General features: G+C 44.5%; 1 protein-coding gene across 2 annotated transcripts in view; it reads right to left on the bottom strand.

The window, feature by feature from the left end:
• The window catches only part of LOC124776884, a 238,875-nt gene extending 222,327 nt beyond the window's left edge, over positions 1 to 16,548 (bottom strand). For both annotated transcript variants that reach the window (XM_047252070.1, XM_047252071.1), the window contains exon 1: positions 16,439 to 16,548. The gene's annotated coding sequence lies outside the window, so the exon portion shown is untranslated. The remainder of the gene's footprint in view (positions 1 to 16,438) is intronic.
• Between the last annotated feature and the right edge of the window lie 392 nt (positions 16,549 to 16,940).

Here is a 16,940-nt window from a genome sequence, read left to right as displayed (position 1 = left end):
ATTCTTGTGTGATGGTCTGGACAGATGTCTGCCTATTACGCATTACGACACTCTTCAACTGTCGGCGGTCTCTGTCAGTCAACAGACGAGGTCGGCCTGTACGCTTTTGTGCTGTACGTGTCCCTTCACGTTTCCACTTCACTATGACATCGCAAACAGTGAACCTATGGATGTTTATGTGTGTGGAAATCTCGCTTACAGACGTGTGAAACAAGTGACACCCAATCACCTGACCACGTTCGAAGTCCGTGAGTTCTGCGGAGCGCCCCATTCTGCTCTCCCACGATGTTTAATGATTACTGAGGGAGCTGAAATGGAGTACCTGGCAGTAGGTGGCAGCACAATGCACTTAATATGAAAAACGTATGTTTTTGGGGGTATCCGGATACTTTCTATCACATAGGACAGAAATTGTTATAGATGGTTCGAGGGAGAAATGGAAGGGTCAGGAGCGGTAACGTTGGCGTGGCTGGAATCTTTATCACGAGGAATTTCCAGCATGACTTCCCGAGCCTTCTAAAAAGTTGGCGTATCGATATCGAAAAGTAAGGTGCAGTTTGAGTGAAGAGATACACCTCGGTTCCGGAGGAATGGACTTATCTATGTCCCTGAAGTGGGATAGACACAAAGTAGTGTTGTTTACAAGGATTGGGTTCTGTTGTTTGGGGAAGGAGACCAGACAGTGAGATCATCGGTCTCATCGGATTAGGGAAGGATGTCGGCCGTGCCCTTTCGAAGGAACCATCCCAGCATTTGCCTGGAGCGATTTATGGAAATCACGGAAAACCTAAATTAGGATAGCGGGACGCGGGATTGAACCGTCGTCCTCCCGAATGCGAGTCCAGTGTCTAAACACTGCGCCACCTCGCTCGGTGTGCTGTTTACAGGATGAATATATTAGTACATAGTAAAATATTCGTAATAACTGTTCCGAGCGCTCGTCATATTTTGCAGTAAAAGAAAGATATTTTGATTGGTTTACATAGGAAAATTGAGGTATCTAATGCAGTAGGTGAGGAAGAGTTTAGTTGCAAGGGTAGTTGTCCATTTGTGACGGAGTACTTCGCCTTATCTAATTGCTATGTGTTAATTTAACAGTAATCTCTACTTAGTTAATTTGTTCCAACGTACGTTTATTGCATATAGATTCAATGGTTTTGACGACACAAATGTGAAACGCAGTGTTTGAAAAAAAAAAAAAAAAAATTCGTATACCTGGAAAGACGACGTCGAATTTGACCCAATGACGATATATGCCACCTGGGGATAGTAGATGTACCGATGATGCTTTCAACGTTTCCACCAACAGATTCTGTAGTGGTATAGTTTACCCGTGGGACATCTGTGTCTACCCTTTAATAGGGAATGCTCACAGCTAGAAGGCTCACTGTGGTGCAAACGTGTGGAGCAAGCAGGCAACCATGCTACGGTGAGGCACTAGTGTTTCCTACACCAAACTGGGAGAATTTGAAAGGGATCAAATTGTGGCCTTTCGATTGGCGGAATGGTCCTTTCGGAGAATTTCCGCACAAGTTGGACGTGCTGCGTCAGTTGTCCTGGTATCAGTGGTCAAGTGAACATTCTCACAACCGTAGACGATGTTCCGGACGTCCACGCAGCACAGGCCGCCAGGATCGTCGCATTGTAAGGGCAGCAGTGGCAGATATTACAGCTACCACAGCACAGATAAGAGGGCTTGTGAGCCCAGACGTGTCAACACGAACTGTTACGACCGGTTATTAACAGTGGGTCTACAGGCATGCATATCTCTAGCCCGTCTTCCACTCACGCCATAACATCTACGTGGAGGGTTCGACTGGTGCCATCGGAAGATTACTTGCAGGATTGAATGGTGCGCCGTGTTCTTCAGCGATGAAAGCAGATTCTGCCTGAACGCAAGTAATGGTTGTTTGCGTTTACAACGTAGGCTTGGTGAGCGCTGTCACATAGAGTGCATACGTCCAACCATCCCAGGCGTTATGGTCTGAGGTGCGGTAAGCCACAACTGTCGTTTACCTTTGGTATTTCTGAAGCGGACGCCAACCAGCGCTAGCTATTTCCAGAATGTTGATAGACCCGTTCTTTTGCCTGTCTGACAACAGGTGATGTGTTGTTCCCACACGATAATGCTCGCCCACACACTGCCCGTGTAACTCAAAGCGCTCTGCAAGAAATGCAGCAATTTCTCTGGCCAGTACGATTTCCATACTTGTATCCAGTCGAGCACATGTGGGACATGATGGGACGGGAGGTGACTCGTGCGACTCATCAGCCAACAAATCTTACACAAGTACATGAACAGGTCCAGAACATTAGGCGAAATGTATCCAACGACAGAGTTCACCGTGTGTACGATCGAGTGGATGCCAGAGTCAGCATCTTCAGTGCTGGCCATGGAGGCTACACCACATACTAATGTCGGTGTTTCAGCATGGGTCGATACCTGGTATCTCAGAAACGCTTAGCTATTGATGTGTAGATGTAATCGTTTCATGTACCCCATATGCACTATTGCAAAAATAAATCTTGAATGAACTGGAATCCTCTGTAAGTATGTACTATTTTTTTTCTGAGTGAGTGTATTTGAATGTATGAAACCTTTTTGTAAATGTATTCCTTTTATTGTACGTTGGTGTAATGTTAATCCATTGAATGTATGTAATGAAGCATCATGCCCCTAAAGTCAAAAGTAATACCTGTGTTTCGTAATTCAGGTGAGACAAGGAAGATACTTGAGGGTGAAATGATGGAGTGAGGCTGACAGACGTGTTTTAGTGGATGAACAATTCACATAATGAAAAAGAAGAAATATTTGGAAGCAGTGCTAAGACTGATATGAGTACGAAAGGATGTACTATAATGAGGAGTTACAGTGAAACTATTTAAGGAAATTACCAATGAATATTATCACGGACAGTATTGTCGTTTTAGCATGGGTTGACGAACTGTAAGCTGAGACACAGTGTAGGTAGAAATTACTTAAAGAATCTCGAGGCTGATCAAGAAAGAAGAGAGGCGGATCGATAGATGGTAGAAGAAGATTTCAAGAAAAGAAGTTAAGAACACAAGAGATTGAGAATATTGTTTCATGACAGACAGTAAATACGACAAACTTAATGAGAGTATTGAACTGTTTGTACTCTTGTTGAAGACGTATGAGCAGAAGGTATGCCTTAACATTTTTAGTATTTTTTTAGTATTTCAATTTTTTTTGTATTTCGTTTGCACCGCATACATGTGGATTTTTTCCTCTGGTTTCGACATAATTACTGAGTGTATTTAATATTTAAGGATGCCATTGTAATTTTATGTAAAGCCACTGCATTTTATTTTTTAAATATTTTTTTAAAAGGTGTAGTATACAATTGATAGTAATAGAGATAGGGCTTGTTGCCACTGACGCCGCATACAGAGGTTAGCTGTATGGAAATTTAAGCAGCAAGCTCAGTTAAACTGTTATATGTAATGTTAATGTGGTACCATGTGTGATTGTATGTACGATGACTCGGATATAATTGGTATGTAAATTTGCTGTTTACAAGCTAATGCATTTGTGATCTGCTTTTAATTTATACGTTAATGGCTGATTCTCATTGTGTCCTTTTATTCAAATAGTACTGCAGATAGCTACACAGTAGTTGCAATCGATCGGCAATAAACAGATTATAATCTTACTACGGATGCTGTCCTTCCAAATATCATGAATTTCATTAATACGGTCGTGCAGAAAGCTTTTCCTAATGGAAACAACGCTGAAGAGTAATACAAATTGTAAACAGTAAAAGCCTTGTAACACTGCCTTGGAATAGTACCGAGATTAGTTTCACATCTACGTAGTATATTAAGTTCTTTTCCCGCAACGGCGTCGTACATAAGAGTGTAGTCAATTTAAAAATTAAAAAAAAAAACGTATCAGTTCAAGGATAGGCTCTCTTGTCAAAAAAATTATGATGTGCAAAATCCCTGTTGCACACGTTTTTAAAAAAGAGATTTAATTATTTTTTTATTTTTTGCACAAAGTAGGGATAATATAAAAAGTAGATTGGCAATAGAAAGAAAAGCGTTTATGAAGAAGAGAGGTTTGTTAACATCGGATATATATTTAAATGTTACAAAGACTTTTCTGCAAGTATTTGTACGGAGTGTAGCCATGTACGGAAGTGATACACGGACGACAAACATTTTAGACAAGAAGAGAAGTTTTTGAAATGTGGTCTACAGAAGAATGCTGAAGATTAGGTGGGTATATCATGTAAGTGATGAAGAGTTATTGAACAGATATGGACACAGAAGAAATTTTTAGCGCAACCTGACTAGAAGAAGGGATCGGTTGGTAGGCTGCATTCTCAGACATTTCCTGGAGGGAAGTGTGGGGAGTAAAAATCGTAGAGAGAGACCAAGAGATGAATACAGCAAGCAGATTCAGAAGAACGTAGGTTGCGATGGTATTCAGAGTTGAAGATAGAGCGGCATGGAGAGCAGCATCAAACCAGTATTTAGACTCAAAACCACAACAACAAGGCACAAGTCACGTTTTTCGCTGCCGTAGAAGTGAGGCTGAGATCATTTTTGTGCATGTATCGTGATTTACACAAACAAACTAAATATAGGTACTTCTGATAATCCTGACAAAGGCCGGCCGAAGTGGCCGTGCGGTTAAAGGCGCTGCAGTCTGGAACTGCAAAACCGCTACGGTCGCAGGTTCGAATCCTGCCTCGGGCATGGATGTTTGTGATGTCCTTAGGTTAGTTAGGTTTAAGTAGTTCTAAGTTCTAGGGGACTAATGACCTCAGCAGTTGAGTCCCATAGTGCTCAGAGCCAGCCAGCCTGACAAAGACAAATAAACAACAGCACCATTGATAAAGTAGAAAGGAAGGTTGGGGTTTAATGTCCTGTTGACATCAAGTACGTTAGAGGCACAGCTGAAGCTGGGATTTCAGAAGGGTGGGAAGAAATCATTTGTTTCCTTAATGGACTGATCATAGCGTGTCGGACCTCCTTTTCCCGGCATAGTGCCTTATCTCGACATGCCATGGACCCAACAAGACGTTGGAAGTTCCCTGCAGAAGTATTGAGCCTTGCTGCCTCTACAGCCATCCATAATTTCGAAAGTGTTTCCAGTCCATAATTTTGGGCATGAATTGACCTATCGATTATGTCCCACAAATATTCATTGGGATTCACGTCGGGCAAACAGTATGGCCAAATCATTCACTCGAACTGTCCAGAATGTTCTTCAAGCCAATAGCGAACAATTTTCAGGCCCTGGAACAACAAAGGAGTTCAGGAGATCTCTCCATAACACTTTTTCTAACGTCCGCTGGTTCGGAGAACAGGCCGCTGCTAGCACCAACTGCTGCAGCTCAAGAAGAGGCTTCGGTGCATTTCTACAGGCAGCTGCCTGCGGCCGCAGTCAGAGACTTTGTGGCTCCGGCGCACATGTGGCGGGGGCGGCCAGCGCTAACGATACAGACAAAAACTACACATGCACGACAGTCCGCAACTCCAGTGAGCTACAGAAGAAAGCGAGACAAATGATGGCTCTCCTGAACGAAGACGAGTGCGTGTTGCTTGTCCGAAAGTGCAGCTGTGCTGCCTAAGACACACCGCCAGCAGTCAACCCTGCAAGCTCTCGCCGTTCTGAGAGAAACATATCAGTGTAACAGTTGCATTTAACATCAATGCACCCTTCATAAACGACTATCTATTAAAAGAAATACATTAATGACAATAATAAAACAGTCATGATTCGACGAAAATAGGCATAACCCATTTTCTTTTTAATTTTATGTTCGCCCCCGGTAGCTGAGTGATTGCCGCCACGGTAGCTCAGTGTGTTCGGTCAGAGAGCCGGTTGGCCTCTGTAATAAAAAACTGAGTGGAACGATCAACCACCGAACTTGATGTCTTGCGACGTCCGCAACGACCAAACACAACGATAATAAAAGAAATAAAATACAAAAATAAAAAAAATTTAAAAAAGTGGTCAGCGCGACGGAATGTCAATCCTAAGGGCCCGGGTTCGATTCCCGGCTGGGTCGGAGATTTTCTCCGTTCAGGAACTGGGTGTTGTGTTATCCTAATCATCATCCTTTCACGCCCATCTACGCGCAAGTCGCCGAAGTGACGTCAAATCGAAAGACTTGCACCAGGCAAGCCGTCTACCCGACAGGAGGCCCTCGTCACACGACATTATTATTATTTTAATTTTATGAGCAAAACTGGCATAATTCGAGAGCATTACTCATGTTCAAATTATAAACTGTCGTGCACAGGGTATTATATTCTTCCCAGATGGCTGAATTAGAATACGAGGGAGTAGAAATCTCTTCTGAAGAGCACGTTATAAAGGCATCCCAGATATGTTCAATAATGTGGTGGCCAGCGGAAGTGCTTCAACTCAGAAGAATGAATGGCTGCAGGTGATGAGATAGGATGCTTACGTACGTGTCACCTGTCGGAGTCATATCTAGACGTATCAGGGATCCCGTATCATTCCATCTGAACACACCCCACACCATTACAGAGCCTCCACAAGCTTGAACAGTCCTCTGCTGACATGCAGGTCCATGGATTCGTGAGGTTGTCTCCACACCCGTACATATCCATCCTCTCGATACAATTTGAAACGAGACTCGTGCGACCAGGCAACATGTTTCCAGACATCAACAGTCCAATGTCGGTGTTGACGAGCCCAGGCAAGGCGTAAAGCTTTGCGTCGTGCAGTCATCAAGGGCACAAGAAAGGGCCTTCAGCTCCGAAAACCCATATCGATGATGTTTCGTTGAATGATTCGCACGATGACACTTGTTGATGGCCCAGCATTGAAATCTGGACCAATTCGCGAAAGGGTTGCTCTTTTGTCACGTTGAACGATTCTCTTCAGTCGTCGTTGTTCCCGTTCTTGCAGGATCTTTTTCCGGGCGCTACGATGTGGGAGATTTGATGTTTTACCGGATTCCCGATATTCACGGTACACTCGTGAAATAGTCGTACGGGAAAATCGCCACTTCATCGCTACTTCGAAGTTTCTGTGTCCCATCGCTCGTGCGCCAACTATAACACCACGTTCAAACTCACTTAAATGTTGATAACCTGCCATTGTAGCAGCAGTAACCGATCTAATAACTGCGCCAGACACTTGTTGTCTTATATAGGCGTTGCCGACTGCAGCGCCATATTCTGCCTGTTTACTTATCTCTGTATTTGAATACGGACGCCTATATCAGTTTCTTTGGCACTTCAGTGTAGAACGGCATCTATACAGTCATTCTTTCACGTTCGAAAGCATTCCTCCTCGTTATTTTGTAACATCCAAAGCCGGTAAAAGAACTGTGAACTATTTTCAGCCAAAGCTTTAATCTGTCATACAATTCCTTGTAATAGAACCTTCTAACGCAGCGTAGTAAAGAGCCCTATAAGATTTTTCCGTCTCTCTCTTCTGATATATCGGAAACAAATACCACCTCTGTGCCAACATCGAACGTATTTTCCCCCCAATAACTCGCTTTCGAGGACCTGTATGTGTGTGAAGTTTTCATTCCATTCCTGTATTTAGTGACATCGTTCCATATACCATTGCCGTGTAACATACTTTTGCGCATTTGTCAAAGGTAGGCGGAAAGGTGGACAGCGCGCACGTAACACATGCCGTAATAAACGGGGTTGGACGGTCACCCCTGATAGTGTATGATGTGTTACCCTGTTCCACTGTTGCGTCAGAGCAGAGGAGGACGTGTATCTGTCCTGCAATGCCATTTGGGTGAGATGTCGACCTTCTCGGGGCATGGTGGGGGTGGTTCGACCTGACCCATCTCGTCGCCTTCTACGGCTTTCCGTGAACCATTCTTCACAGATCTGTTGCACTGCGGAAAAACTTCGTTCTACACGAGCAGATAGATGCATCACATTATCTCATGACAGTAACGCACTCTGTTTCAAACTCACTGATTTGAAGGTACGGTTAGCGGATACGTCTGCGAGGCATCCTCCACGTCTGCTCAAGCCACACTGGTCCACTATCTCCGGTTTAAGCGACAACGAGAGCCTCAGGCCCATTTTACTAGCAGGTGGTGTTGAGACGCGATATCGATGTTAACCTTGAACCCGCTGGCCGTCGTGGTTAAAATGCTAATCATTTCTGCGGAACATACTGCTGTACTTGTTCTGTTAACGTGAACGTCCTATCTCTAGTTGTTCAAGGTGTTCTGTTTTTCTTTTTTATGAACATGAGTGTAGAAATAATTTCTATAATACCTGTTTTATGTAAATATTGAGTGTGTTGTCTGTCAAGAGTAAAGTTTGTTCGACTTGGTGAGCTCCCATAAGGTGATGCTCTTACTGACCGGACACGTATCTGTCCTGTTTGTCTTACCACGTGTTAAAGGATACTGAGGTTTTTATTGATCTATGTGACAGACAGAACAACATGACTAGCGTATGGACAACGGAGGAGTGTGCGTTTTAATACAGCTAACGTAGCAGTTTTATGTGCGTCCATTTTCGTGAAGAAACTATATTGTTTGTGAGCCAAATAAAGCCTACAATTGCTGCCGGAAAGCGCTGAGAGAGCGCAAAATAGCGTTAACTAGATCCTTCCGTGCTGTGCCGTTTGCCGACAGCGCTGTGCCACGTGACGTTTTGTATCCCTTCTGCGTGCACGGCGACGTTAGCTGACTCGTACAGTGGGCCGACTGTTTTTCGTTACACGGTATGACTCGGAGACCTCTAGCGGCAGAAGACTTCAAATATGCAGACATGAAGAACAATGATGTAGAATGTCAATAACGCTTGTTTTATTTAAAAAGCCTTAGGAATTTTCACATAAAAAAATACAGACCCATTACTTTTCAGCACACTACCGTAAGTTTCCCCACAGTTTGTGTATCAACACAGACTGTCCAACTTGTTCACACCACTGGCGGGCAGGAAAGACGGAGTAAAACCAGTGGTCGTACAAGATGTTAACTGCAGGAGCCGAAGACGAGTATCACCCATTGTCAGTGACAATCGGTTTCATACTCTACAGTAGTTGCTGCTGTCAGAGACGCAGGTTCGTCTCAAACAGCTTCCGAGCTAACGTTGCGAAGAGAAACTGCGTGCAGTGGTCATTTGGATCTGGCTACTTCTCAAAAGGCCTTTGTCCACATGGCACGTAATGCTGCGGGCCAAGCAACAAAGAAACTGGGCAGCAGCTTGCTGGAGGCGATATGTGTGGTCAGACAAGTTGCGACTTCTCCTCTTTACAAATGACGCAAGGCGTCTAGCGCAACAGCGGCCCCATGAGGTGCTTAACCCACATCGTGGTTGTGGTAACTTCCTGTGGCACCAAACTGCTGAGGTCATCGGTCCCTAGGCTTAAACACTACTTAATTTAACTTAACTTACGCTACGGACAACACACACACCGACGAGCGAACGGAGGACTCAGACCTCCGATGGGGACAGCCGCTCGAACCGTGGCAAGGCGACTGAGATCGTGCGGCTACCCCACGCGGCAACCCGCATAGTGTAGTGAGTGTAGTCCAGGATGGAGTTGGGGTTGTTTTCCGTACCAAGATTTGGGTCAACTCAATCTTGTGTCCGTCAACATGAACTGATTTGTTTATTTCAGCATTATCGTTCGTCAAATGCTTCTTATTCTTCTACATGTTCAAGAGGAGTAGCCTATGCTGTAGACATTCTCGGCTCACAAGATTACATGCGCCACGTTCAAGAATCTGAACATACACGTTTCTGTTTTAACGAACACTCACATCACGCGATTGCACCTCGACCAGCCCTCTAAATCACCTAGCCTCAGCCCCATTCAAACCTTTGGAACTATACTGGCGGGAAAAAAATCGCAACACCAAGAAGGACTCGTGCGACATAAGCGAACATTGGTAGGCGTGTTTCCACATCTGAAATATGATGTCTGTTCAGATTTTGCCGCACTATGAGGATGCAAATCAGGTTTGCATTAAATACACACTGTAACCGTAACCTTTCAAATTGGAGGTGGTGAATTGATGTTTGTCAAGTTGCCTTTAAGGTGGCAAAGACGCCATTATCAACACATCACTGCGTTTGAAAGACGTCGTGTAATAGGGCTACGAGAATCTGGGTATCCCTTCTACGATATTGCAGAAAGACTTGGCAGGAATGTAGCCACAGTCCATGATTGTTGGCAGCGGTGGTCAACATGTATGTAAAGTCGCAAGGAGACCGGGCTCCGTCCGAACGGCTACGTGGCACTGCCGAGAGGAAGAGCATCGTGTTCGGCTTATAGCTAAAGCACGTAGTGCTGCATCTGCAGCAGCAGTGTGAGCAGCAGTAGGCATCACAGTGAAACCGTGAACCGTCACAAATCGGTTACATCAAGGACAGCTCCTAGACGACCGGATAACCGTGGCCTTATCAGATGAATCCCGATTTCAGCTTGCAGGAGCTGATGGTAGGGTTCGAGTGTGGTGCAGACCCAACGAAGCCATGGATGCAAGTTGTGAACGAGGCACTGGGCAATGTGGTGGGGGCTCCATAATGGCGTGGACTATGTTAGCAATTAATGGATTGATCCTCTGGTCCAACTATACCGATCATTGATTGGAAATATTTATGTTCGGCTACTTGAAGACCACTTGCAGTGGTTCATGGACACCATGTTCCCAAACAACGTCGAAATTTTCATGAATGAGAAAGCACCCTGTCACCGAGCCACAATTGTTCGCGACTGGTTTGAAGAACATTCTGGACAATTAGATCTAATGATCTGACCACTCAGATCGCCCGACGTGAATCCCGTCGAACATTTATGGGACATAGTCGAGAGGTCAGTTAGTGCACAAAATCCTGAGCCGTCAATACCTTCTTAATTGTGGACGGCTATAGAGGCAGCATGGCTCAGTATTTCTGTAGTGGACTTCCAACGATACGTTGAGTCCATGCCACGTCGAGTAGCTGCACAAAGCCGCACAAAAGGACGTCCGACACAATATTAGGATGCATCCGATGACTTTCGTCACCTCAATGTATGCTTATGGGCATTTTTATATTTGTCTTCCAAGTTATAGACTATTAGTCGGTTAAAATGTAAAAAAAAATGGAAATAAAAAATACAACTTCTATGGTCAAGGGCATATTTTGACCTGGGCTAGTACTAACTGTGACCATAATTCTTTTTGTGTGTAAATTTCATTTGGCAGCCGCTGCAAGCAGTAACTGCATTATCTCAGTCTGAGAACTTCGATTTTGTCAAGTAATTTTGTTGCTATGTCTTTGTTACCTTTTTGAACTATTCCATTTTCTTAGTCACGTGCACATATTCCATCCGTTATTCAGCATCAGCCATTTTGCATGCACGGGTAATTGTCATCCACGGATTACAGTATACTCTTCTGTTGAAGAGTGTTTGTTGATAGTATTCAATATACGTAACCTATATTTGTGCGAGTGCCTTTATTTCTGTTTTTAAAGCTTTATGTCAAGAGAAAAAATGTTTCATTCAGTTATTAGAGCAAAGAGTGAATAGACAGAATAAATGTAAGGACAGACTGAATGTTTCTAGTTTATACAAACTTTCAGTGTCCAATTTTTGACCACTATTGCTTGTTATACCTTTCATAAGGAAAAATAGTTTATTAACTTGTAGAATTTCGGACACCCTATAAGTTCCAAACATTACATTATTGGTTATATTGTCAGTGAGCACTTTTAAACTGGTCTCACATTTCAAACACAATCACTTAAAAGAAATACATGTTACAAGATTTGTAGCATATTGTAAAGCCGACAAATTTCGCTCTTGGTTGGTGCTCCATGTAACCTAAAACACCTTGATGCCTGCAGGGGTAATGTAGCGGCAGAGGCCCAAGGACCGTTGTCTATTGTCGCGAATATTGAAATGGCGTCTTATCGATGCTACATTACGGACACACCTATGCGAATGGAGACTTCAATAATATAAAAAGAAGAACTGTATACTAGTACATGCAATATCTTTCGAATCTAATTTATTTGTAAAAAACTGTATTTTGCACCACAGCAGTCTACCCCTTCTTCATAAAGGTTATTCGTTTCAGTCAACAATAAACCACTGTTCTTAAAAGAGCTCTGCAGCCTCGTGGTCCAACAAAGCGGTCTGCGTGCGGCTGCCGTGTAAGATAGAAAGTGCAAATGCACATCGCTTAGCTTGGCGGAAGTTACCCGAAGATCACGGATGCTGCCTTGCCAAATGACGCAGCCAAGAGAGCACTGTTCAAGGCCATGAGGATGTAATGCGCACGTGCCCACTTGCACGCACACTGAGAATTTGCAGTGTGTCCATGTGTGATGCCCTTTCCTTACCGCCACACCATGCCTTTTCGCCCGATTTCAGTTCAGTGCAGTTAATATTACCGAGTGTAACGAGCCCTGTTTGTTCAGTTGCTTAGCTGACACACGAGAACCTACTTTGTAGCTGGACTGACGTTTTTTGTTAATCATACATATAGCTGACAATTATAATTAGCTGTCACGTTCCTCAACGTAAATAGTTTCTGTAGAGAGTACGATTTCAGCTGTAGACTGAAAGCGAGCATTATTTTGCCAGCTATCTATTTACAAAAATTTCCAGTTTGACTGTTAAATCAGTGTCATCCAGTTCTCGATTAATTTTCGTTGTACATAATCACAATGAGATGACAAAAGTCGTGGGATACCGACATGCACATATACAGATGGCGGTAGTACTGCGTAGACAAGTTATAAAAGGGCAGTGCATTGGCGGAGCTGTCATTTGTACTCAGGTGATTCATGTGAAAAGGTTTCAGACGTGGTTGAGGCCGCACGACAAGAGTTAGGAATTTTCACGCGGAATGGTAGTTGTAGCTAGACCCAAGGGACATTCCATTTCGGAAATCGTTAGGGAATTCAGTAATCCGAGATCGACAGTGTCAAGGACGCGCCAAGAATATCAAATTTCAGGCATTACCTCTCACTACGAACAAAGCAGTGGTCCACGGCTTTCCTTAACGACCGAGAGCAGCGGCGTTTGCGTAGAGGTCTCAGTGCTAACAGACAGTCAAGACTGGGTGAAATAACCGCAGAAGTAAATACGAGGCGTGCGACGAATGTATCCGTTAGGACAGTGCGGCGAAATTTGCTGTTAATGGGCTATTGTAGCAGACGATCGACACGAATGCCTTTACTAACAGCACAACATCGCCTGCTGCGCCTTTCCTGGGGTCGTGACCATATCGGTTGAACCCTAGACCACTGGAAAACAGTGGCCTGGTTAGATGAGTCCCGATTCCAGTTGGTAAGAGCTGATAGCAGGGTTCGAGTGCGGCACAGACCGCACGAAGCCATGGACCCAAGTTTTCTACAAGGCACGGTGCAATGTGGTGGTGCGTCCATAACGGTGGGGTATGTGTTTATATGGAATGGATTGGGTCCTCTGTCCGACCAGCCTGCAATAATGCGTCGTTGCGTATCATCGAATGTAGTTTGCATGTCCTTGTAAACAGTGTCTTTCAGCTTTCGCCTAGGAAAAAAATCTAAGGCATCAAATCCAGCGATTATCCGAAGTAATTGGGGGAAATGGGTGTTTGGAAAACTTTTTAGATCGGATAATCGAACTGTATTTGCCAAAAAAAGTACTGTACAGTAAATTTATTCATAAAAACAGGCCCTCCAAGTTTTTCGTTGAACTGCATTACCTTGTCACACAGAATGGGACCTGAGATAGGTTCTCCTTCCGATCTCTTTTGTGTAAACCACTTGTAAACAGCATCATCTAGTTCTGTGTTAGTGGCGAGCTTCATACTTTTACGGCTTGTTGATCCATCAGTAGAATCAAGCATAGCTATAAAGCTTGCTATGCTCGTCTTTTGTTTTTTTTTTATATCCGTAGTTGTCGACTTCCCACCTTGTACTCATTGGATAAAGTGGTTGCAGATTCACCTTCTTCTAACCTTTTAATAATCTCGTACTTGTCCCTTATAGAAAGGACAACACGTTTACGTTTAAACATTTTGTATCGTCAAGTTCACTTCTTCACGCAGCAGCACACAAGTGGTCGTAACAGAGAACAGAAGGTGACTGTTTGCACCGTGAGAAGCTCTTCAGCCGGCCGGAGTGGCCGTGCGGTTCTAGGCGCTACAGTCTGGAGCCGAGCGACCGCTACGGTCGCAGGTTCGAATCCTGCTCGGGCATGGATGTGTGTGATGTCCTTAGGTTAGTTAGGTTTAATTAGTTCTAAGTTCTAGGCGACTGATGACCTCAGAAGTCGCATAGTGCTCAGAGCCATTTTTAAAAGCTCTTCTTGGGGGGCGCGCAGTCTTTCAAACTGCGCGGAGGGGCACGCCTCAAATCTAAGCTGGCGCAGCTGTTGCTGTGAACAGCTTTGATACTGCCGCTACTTCTACTGCCAGTGCCAAGCCGACAGAAGTGTGCTGATTGTTGAAACACAGCGACTGGCTGCTTGGCCGGTCAGCAGCGCCTTGTGAAGGCCCCATTAGAAGCAATGTTCCGCCAGCGGTGGCCCAGTGTGGCGACTACTGTGGGAAACGTGGTTTGGGAGTGAGGGGGATGATGGACGGTAGGGTGGGAGAGTAACAGGTGCGAGCGGGTACACAGTACGGTTAAGCGGTCGTTCGGTTGACCGACGTTCGGATAATCGACGCCCTACTGTAATTCGTTAGGACATGGTCTAGTTCTTCGTGTACTATGGGCTGGACATCTATCATGTTAGTACCACAGCTTCCCCGTAGTCTGCAGAGGAACGTGTTCTAGCATACGTTGAAAACGATCTGTTAGGAGGCTGCGATACTTGTGCGAGTTGAGCATCCCGTCTATGAGAAACGAGGCTGTGACCTGACGGTTCACTGTCACATACCCCGCGTTTACACAATATGGACGCTGACGTTCCACCTGAGGAAATGAAAGCGGTCTATAAACAGACCAACAGCGCATGGTTCGGCGGTGTACCTGGCCATGGTTAATAAATGTGCCTTCATCACTGAACAAGATACATGATGCATCTGGAGTATCTTTTCTTAACGCCCATGCACAGAAGTTAACACGATTCTCACAATCGTGTCCATGCAGCTCTTGATGGAAAGAGATGTGGCAGGGATGGAACCTATGTCGATACAGAATGCGCAGGACATTTACCTAATTCACGCCACTTCCTCGAGCGATTGTGCGGAAGCTAACATACAGGATAACTGCAAGCGCAACAAGAACATTAATTTTCACCTCTTCTGTCGTCACTTGTTTCTTTCTGTTACGTTGTCTAGGTGTTACTTTCACGTAACTGGTTGAAGAGGTTGATAAATGATTGGCAAGATGGATGACACCTGTAGGGCATACCTTGCCGCATACACCGTGCAAGAACGAACTGCATTCTTCCTAGACTGTCCATACACCATGAGCATGTCGGCTTTTTATGCATTCGTAAATCTCATCGCCCAAACACGACCTACTGCTTGGACTATCACACACTAATTGATTAGCAAGTCGCAATACACTCAAGGAACACACAAGCACATTGCAAGCAAGCATAATAACATCGTATCTAGCAACTATGCAGGTTGAGTGGCACAAACAAGTGTCGGGGTGGAAACTTTTCAAAATACGATATCTCATATACGATTCTCACTAGACTCCTGCAACAAACAAAACTGGCACTCTAATTTGCCCACTTTTAATTTGTTAATGTCAATCGGAATTGTTCCATTTCAGAAAATGTGTGTTCGGACAAAAAATGCAATTTCTGTTATTACCATCTGTTGACTAGCTAACAATAAAGGCACCTGACCACCAATCCATTCTGAGAAAACCACATATCAATAGCATTTTCCATTTCCGCAATATTTGCGGTGCAAGTTTTGGGTGATCACCCTGTATAGAACACCAAAACACGTGCTCCTTAGGTCATTTTCCACCACAATTACCCCTGTTTGGGCTTCGATTTAACAACGCTCACTTCTCTCGACTTTAAGGTGGCTGCCGCAAGGCAAGTGACAGCTGTACTTTACACTACGGTCGGTACGTCAGGAGGCTGGCTTTGTCGAGTAAAGCTTCAAACCAACAACTGTGCGATGAATAAGTTAAAAAAATTGGAAAATAAGGTGACAAAAATCATACTAACAGTAGTCATTCTGCGTACGAAAAATTCACATTGTTTTGACCTCTGTTAATTCTCAAATGGTTCAAATGGCTCTGAGCACTATGGGACTCAACTTCTGAGGTCATTAGTCCCCTAGAACTTAGAACTAGTTAAACCTAACCAACCTAAGGACATTACAAACATCCATGCCCGAGGCAGGAGTCGAACCTGCGACCGTAGCGGTCTTGCGGTTCCAGACTGCAGCGCCTTTAACCGCACGGCCACTTCGGCCGGCTGTTAATTCTCATTCATTGATGTATTGAAGAATCACATCATTTGGAGGTTCATAAAAGCGTGCGTTCCGCGTACCTTGTTAGTGTTTAGTGCGGTGTCGATTGCCGCCCAGTTTCAGCGCACGGCGGTGCAGTCTCTGCAGGGCAGCGGAGAGCTGAGAACAGAGCGGCTTTCGTCCTCAGCTGTTGCGATAAGACTGCGGGAAGCCTCTCCGGAAGTTTGTCACCAGACCAGGCGCACCATTTCCCTGAGTTCCCCCACATCCACAACGTCGACCAATCGTCGTGTAGCACGACACATTTCTTTCACCTGGTTACGTGTATGAGAAAACACCCTAATACTCATAACACTTCCACTATGAGTAATCTGCTCAGGGATCAGAATTATGCAGACAACAAAGTGAACCTGGAGGAATGTTGACTTGTTATTGTGATGCGGCCTCTGCGAGGGCAAGGTGAAACGTTCTCGTTCTGGAAGTTTTCGTTTTAGGAACAATAGTTCCCAGTTTTTCGAAGTGGTCGCCTTTCATGTCAAAGTACTTTGTCCAATGTTATATCTCATACATTAAGTGCGATTA

Source organism: Schistocerca piceifrons, chromosome 2, assembly GCF_021461385.2.
Source record: "Schistocerca piceifrons isolate TAMUIC-IGC-003096 chromosome 2, iqSchPice1.1, whole genome shotgun sequence".
Taxonomy (NCBI): domain Eukaryota; kingdom Metazoa; phylum Arthropoda; class Insecta; order Orthoptera; family Acrididae; genus Schistocerca; species Schistocerca piceifrons.
The sequence above is the reverse complement of the archived record's forward strand: the minus strand, read 5'-3'. Positions and strand labels throughout refer to the sequence as shown.